Below are 6,633 nucleotides of genomic sequence, written 5' to 3'. Positions count from 1 at the left end.
CTGCAAAAATCAGCAATTCCCTTCCTTTAAGGATTCTTCTTGTTGATTAAGTGGTTGAATCCACATGAAGTTAGTAACATTATCCAACCATGGCTATCAGCACTCAACATTGTGGATTCACAGGTTTCAAGCAATTAGACAATCTGGGCATCAATCAATATTCTTCAGATAGGGTACCCTTGTGTTTACTGGATAGCTTGGTAAATGGACCTTTCTGGCCAGTAAACAAACAGGAGATTCTCATTATCTGCTCCAATGGGGAAAAAAAAGCCAAACATTTAAAACTTTTAATTCATATTGAACTTTATTTTATACAGACAAATTCAAACAAGGACGATTTAGAGAAAAGGTGCAAACATCTGTTAAACAACATCAGTATTTATTCCCACATGGATACTTTTGTGATTATGCTTATAATTTAGAATAACTTTCTTTGGATAACAGCTTAGTGTGTTTATCACTAGTACATCCATGACATATATGGTCACAAACTGCATGTACATCACTATTAGAGCACCTGAGGTCAAGTAGTAGCAGTAGTGAGTGAAAATGCAGAACCCACCAACTCCTGCAAATATTTGTTCCATCTCTTATTCATCTCAGTCTGGGTGAGGGGGGCACAGGGCAGGTAGCAGGGTTGAGTGAAATGAAGGCCTTATTCTCCGAGAGTAGCCCGAGCTTCTTTAAGCTGGCAGTGGGCTAAGGAAGTAATATTTACACAGACTTCCCTGTTGAGAATATTGAACAGCTTTTTCCCCCCCACAAAGCATGTGCCTTTATCATTGAGATAGTCAAACAATAAATCATGATATGGATTTTAGGTCATATCACCTAGCAACCCCTCTAAACTTTGACCAAAATGTACACATCAAGCCCCCGGTCCCTTTGCTGACAAAAGACCACAGAGAACATGCAGATATTTTCAGATGGAGCTGTGGCCTCTGATGATGCAAGGAAATCACAAAAACTGTAATCCTTCAGAGGACTCCGCAGACACTGTCAACCCGTTGCAGTCACCGCTGCCAAACCGCCTCTGTAAAAACCCGTTACTGTGATGCAAGTGCTCAGACTCAAAAGGATTACTGAACAATCGGATGATAAGACAATGACTGTTACACATATATGAATTGATGGAGTTTGTGTGTATTTACTACAATGCGTCCGACTTGTGTTTTTGTTCCTGTTGACAATAAAAAGGAGAATTGCTAAATTCATTTGGAGATAAATGCGACAATATTGGACTTCCTCCTTTGTTGCTCATCATAAAGCCCTCTATGCCACTGTAAAGCTTTAATATGTCTTCCCGAGGTGCGCTTTAGTCAGACATGATTGTGTTCTTGACACGCTGTTCTGGTAAAAACACCTCGTGTCCATCTGTCCAAATAAAGAGCAGAGAAATATGATGGGTCTTCTTCAAAGTGGTTTACATAAATTATTGAAAATTGAAGTACAGCCTGAATTAACATGCGTCAGGTTCATTAAAATGAAGTTATATTAAAATTCATTTGAATGTTGGGAGACAGAAGGAGTGGGACATATGCTCACCTGTGTACAGGGCTGTTATCCAGACATGATCTGTGATATGACCGGTGTGATGGAGGTGGGATTTGGGTTATTATAGGCAGAAGGAACCAGGCATGGCCTACAAGGAGAAGATGTCAACACAGACAGGTAAACATTGTGTCCGACAGCAATTTCCACAATACATGCAACCTTCCTGGTATAATTCCTCATTGTTTACTAATGCCACAATCTGATTTTAAATCCGAGACCTGCAGAACTCTATGAACTTTTTAAAATTTTACACTAGTAGATTCAGGTCAAAGACAAAAAAAAGGCACTGTCTGGTAAGACCTGCTACTAGTTAATATTCCATTTACTTTTAGGAGCTTATAATATGCTTCAGTACAACACACATACTGGGAAACTCTCTTCCAGCATCAGGTAGGGTCAATTCAGGTTCAACTGCAGCGACTCAAGGATCAAGGACAGGAGATATGTGCAGCAGGTCCAGGATGAACTTTAGTTGTGACCTGCGGTAATGGTGGCGGCTGCTGCTGCTGCGAGGCTGGCAGGATTTTCTGGGTGTGAAGCTGCCTTCAGGGACAAGGGAGGGGGGGAGAGAATACAGAAAGGACAAGGGGGATTTAGAAGCAGAAACTATGATTAAGTTCAGAAAGTAATCAGGACAACAACAACAAAAAAAGAAGGCATGAAAATCGCTACCGTAGGCGGTTTGTTTCCCAAAAAACAATCCACCTACCAAGTGGGCCACTGATGACGAGCAGCCTGAAAATTTTAAATGGGTCATCAATGACCAACAGAGCAACCGCCTGCTCATGGAAGTCTTTAAGAAAAAGACATGTACTAAGTTAATACAATAAGAGTTGAATGTGCTGACAGAAGGCATGGTTTGTGCTGCCTCAGCAAAACAAAAAAACAAAACACCTTCACACTATATTACAACTGCCGAGAGGTGACCGAGCATCTCAGCCCTCCAGCACACCGGAACATGATTATTCTGAATAGGATTTGGCCACAGCTAACAAATGTAACTACCTGTTATATGCATTGATACATTTACTCCCCTGACGTGCTCTTAACCCTCCGACACCTGGGACAAAAATTACACTGCATGTACAGTGCTGAGTTCTGGCGTGAGGCCACAGCTGCTCTAATCACAAAAACAAAGAAACATCACTGTTCAGGCAGGGGGAAAATTAACTTTTAGAGGAGCCAAGAGGCCACCGATTGCTTTAAGAGGGGATTTTGTAAGAGATCAAGGGACTTCTGGTGTCTGAGCACTATTACAGTTGTTGCAGAACTGTAAGAACTGTTTGGTTCACTGGTGTGAAATATTAGTAAGGTTTTTTTATGCATTTCCACTTAATTTGTAGATCTTCACATTCACAATGTTCTTTCTTCACAAGAGAGAACATTGAGAGCTGCGTTTTGAACTGCTGTGTCACTGTCACCTCTGAACAGCAATCTCTCGCCTAAGGAGGGGAAGCCTGGCATTCAGCCAAATACCGAACCACCTCCAAAAACTCAGGCTGTATTCAGAACTGCCTACTACACACTACAGACGAACGTATACTGCTACTCATAGTAAAATCATTGTGGTTTTGAATGCAGCCTCTGACAAACAGATCTGCATGTACACAAAGATTTTGCTCTCCATAAAAACATAAAGTGACTGACTGGTCTGTTCCTTACCAGGTCTCAGGTTGGAGTCCTTGGATTTTGTTCCACTCGTTATGAAGTGAAGTCTTTTGCTGGCTGGATACATTGTTCATCGTGTTCACAAATGGCTCGATCGTCCTTCCCGACCACGTCCTTGAACTCTCCCGTCTACAGACTGGGAAAGGAAGAGAGCAGAACAAATACACAGAATTGAAGGTCAGGGAGCGACAAGAGAAAACCTCTTTAAACAGTGACCCGCTGTTTTTCCTGCCAGGTGAGGGGGGGGGTGGGGGTGGGGGTGACTCAGATGGCCCCTGTGCACAATGGGTGTCGCCACAGGTTGTCAGGACGGGTCCGCCGTGCCACTGCAATCAGCAACCCGACTAATAGTGCAACTCATCATTGTCACACCCTCGTTGTGCTCTAAAATACTATTAAAGAAAAGGAAAAAAGCGTATAGCAGAATTAAGTTTGTGTATTCTGAATCCATGTCACCCAGTTCCTGTTTTCACTACATTTGCAGAACTTTAATTACGCAAATTAGACCAATGAACTAAAAAGCAACAACCGTTTTGAGATGCCACTTTTTGCAGACATCACAAAGTCATCACATCGTTCTTTGCAATTTACTGCTGCACAATTGTGGTGTTGAATGGATGTTGGGAATGTGCAGGTACCTCTTAAAGGGAGACTGAAAACACCAAGATGGTGATCTGACTTTAGTGATGATATGCTGGTTGTATTTTGTTTTAGTTCATAACACTGAAACAACTGGCAAATCAAGTTTTCATTCAGTCTCACTCTTTTAGATGAGTTGGGAATTCGACTATGAGCTTTGCTTACACCTCAGTAACCATTACAAGAAAATCTAATATTGATGCTACTTGCACCCAGCGCTGCACATCCTCTAGGATTTTGTCTCAACACTGCCAACTCTGCACCAATGGTTTCTGGGATATAAAGTTACAATGTAGAGTGGTGCCATTGTAAACCCTCAAGTTTGAATGAGGTTGTTTAGTTTAACCCATACATCTGAAGTCTAAAGCTTTGACTACAATAATATGTTCAGGTCTCACATTTCCAAAATTAGTTAGCATCAAGCATGAAGTAATATATGCACCTGATGTCACATGTGGTGATACATGAATACACAAATAAAATGGATTAAAAAAAAAGGTTGGTTAAGTCTAATGATGCATGGATTAGAGTACATGTCAGCTCATTCATAATATTATAACCATTTGTAGCAGGTGATATGTTGCGTGGAATATATTACAATTGTAATTATATGACTAAAGAAAATGGCAAAAACAGAAATAATCCTCCTTGAGTTTAGTAAACATTAGCCCATCCAGAAACACACAGACCTTGAGGAATGAAGTGGCTGGTCATCAGGACAGTTGGCTGATAGTCCTGCGGGAGGGAAGGGGAGAGGAGCTTGAGAACCTTCACAGCACAGCATCCGTCCACCTCCAGATGCTACACTTAGTCAAAAAAAAAAAAAGGGGGTAGGAATAAGATGGCAATACATTTTTTAAATAAATAAACAGATCTGGGTTATAATTCAGTATTGTAGTTTTCAGCTGAATCATATTGTGATGATCGTGTTGTGTGTACATGCATCTATAGAGAACACGCACACATATAAAAAGTGGGTAGAGTTGAGTCAGATGGCCCCTGTGCACACTGTGTGTCCTCAGGTTGGGTCAGATTGGGGTGTTGATGCCACTGCAACAGACACCCCAACTGATTAGTGCAACTCATCACTCTCACACTCGTCCCCATTGTCTTCCACATGCATAGCTAACTACCAGGAAAAGTTTGATTTCACCTTGATCATGTTGAAGATGGCTTTGATGTCACGCTGGCTGTCAGAATGGAGACGTTTTGCCTGCGGACAGTTCTGGGTGATGGAGAGGTAAGACAAAGCTCCGGGCCAGAAATAATGACATCAATTGCTGTATGGAACATGTTGTTGGCCAGCACTTCCAGAAATTCTTCACTCTAGTTTTGGAAGTCTGCAATGCAAACAATTCCTGCTGTAAAACATACAAAATAATAAATGAAAAGCTTCAGATAAACTTTTAAATAAATTTCCACGCAGGAGGCTTGGGAATTGTGTCCTCCATCACTTACATTGTAAATGCATTATGAAGGGATCTTCTAATTAACGCTATAAAACAGGAGGAATGATTATGGCAAGAAAAACCTATTTCAATCTTCATTTGGGCTCCTGAGTAACGTTATTATTTTAAGACAAACTTGAAAAATAATGAACTCGTCCTGAAAAGTATGGCATAGTGGCACTGCACTCGAAGTCCTCTTCCAAAGTAAGTTAGGGTTGTGAAACTGAATGTATATCATCGCGCAATTCTGCTATTATATAAAGTTACCAAATGTAGTGATAGTAATTCATACTAACAGCGACCTCATATCCAAGAATCCTGAGGTGAAACTTGTGCCAGCACGACAATTTTACGTTACTTCAAATATATATAATGTTTGCGTTGACTTAACATTATAAGTTAGTAAATGTTTTGCCCTGGACATTTGAGAATTCAAGATAGATGTATCACAGGTAATTGCTAGTTTAGAGTTTAATGTTCACATTAGCAGCGAAACCTACGAAGCACAAACCAAGCTGAACGAGCATGTTAGCCGTCACGTTAGCTCCGTGCACAAACACGTGGCGACACTCGGTTAGCAGAGTCAACGTAAACAACGAAAAGCAAAGGAAGATGGTTTAAGCGACATACTCGCCGAAACTGTGGTATATGGCAGTTAGTTGTTAATTTCTTCAGCGTTGCCAGGAGACAACAGTTAAACAACATTACCAATGTTAGCCAAGTTAGCTCTGTTAGCTAGCGTCCGCTTCTGTTTGTCAAACAGGCCTGACTGTTCTTCCTAAAACAGAGCATAAAACCTAATGCCAACCTACCACATAACAAGGAATTAGCTAATTAGGTTATTTTAAACAAACATTTGACTTGCAAGTTACGTTACCTGCTTTTCCGTGCAGCTAACATCTACTAGCTCTTCTTCTTCTTCTCACTTTAAACAAGTGCGTTCTGTAAACCTGATCGCTGATAGGCTCAACTGCCAGGACCATTCTGGATGTTTATTGGACAGTGGGAATGTTTTTTTTGTTGAACAACCAATGACATGTTGTATAGCTGTCACATGCACACACTCAATTTACAAGAGAAACAAGCCCTACATATGTAAGTAAAGCATTGTTTGGTTTTTGTTTGAGGGACGCTAATTAATTCAATTTGACAAGTTGTTTGAAAACTTTTTACATTTCACATAGGATGTATTTTACACATTTTCACGAACCCTTTTTTATTGTAAAATTCTTTCTCTCTCTTTTTTATATTATTTAGGATTACTTAATTTTGTGTGTACTTCTGACTGTTAGGCACCACAACACCAAGGCTAATTCCTTCTGTG

The 6,633-nt window shown here is 40.6% G+C and overlaps 1 long non-coding RNA gene and 2 other non-coding genes across 7 annotated transcripts; all 3 read right to left on the bottom strand.

The window, feature by feature from the left end:
* Positions 1-285: 285 nt before the first annotated feature.
* On the bottom strand, positions 286-6,288 carry LOC121881169. Of its 5 annotated transcripts, XR_006091735.1 has the most exons (8): positions 6,187-6,287; positions 5,015-5,222; positions 4,824-4,911; positions 4,551-4,662; positions 3,217-3,358; positions 1,921-2,097; positions 1,546-1,642; positions 286-1,374 (listed from the first exon to the last, which is right to left on the bottom strand). It is a non-coding gene; the product is annotated as an uncharacterized LOC121881169 (long non-coding RNA). The 5 variants fall into 5 exon arrangements; XR_006091720.1 differs by lacking the exon at positions 4,824-4,911 and having other exon boundaries at positions 5,015-5,201; positions 6,187-6,288; XR_006091738.1 differs by lacking the exon at positions 4,824-4,911 and having other exon boundaries at positions 4,551-4,667; positions 6,187-6,286.
* LOC121904468 lies at positions 3,481-3,593 on the bottom strand. The gene has a single exon (XR_006098240.1). It is a non-coding gene; the product is annotated as a small nucleolar RNA SNORD67 (small nucleolar RNA).
* LOC121904461 lies at positions 4,844-4,957 on the bottom strand. The gene has a single exon (XR_006098236.1). It is a non-coding gene; the product is annotated as a small nucleolar RNA SNORD67 (small nucleolar RNA).
* Positions 6,289-6,633: the final 345 nt, after the last annotated feature.

Source organism: Thunnus maccoyii, chromosome 1 (assembly GCF_910596095.1).
Source record: "Thunnus maccoyii chromosome 1, fThuMac1.1, whole genome shotgun sequence".
Classification (NCBI taxonomy): domain Eukaryota; kingdom Metazoa; phylum Chordata; class Actinopteri; order Scombriformes; family Scombridae; genus Thunnus; species Thunnus maccoyii.
Note: the sequence above shows the minus strand (reverse complement) of the source record. Positions and strands in the feature narration are given on the sequence as shown.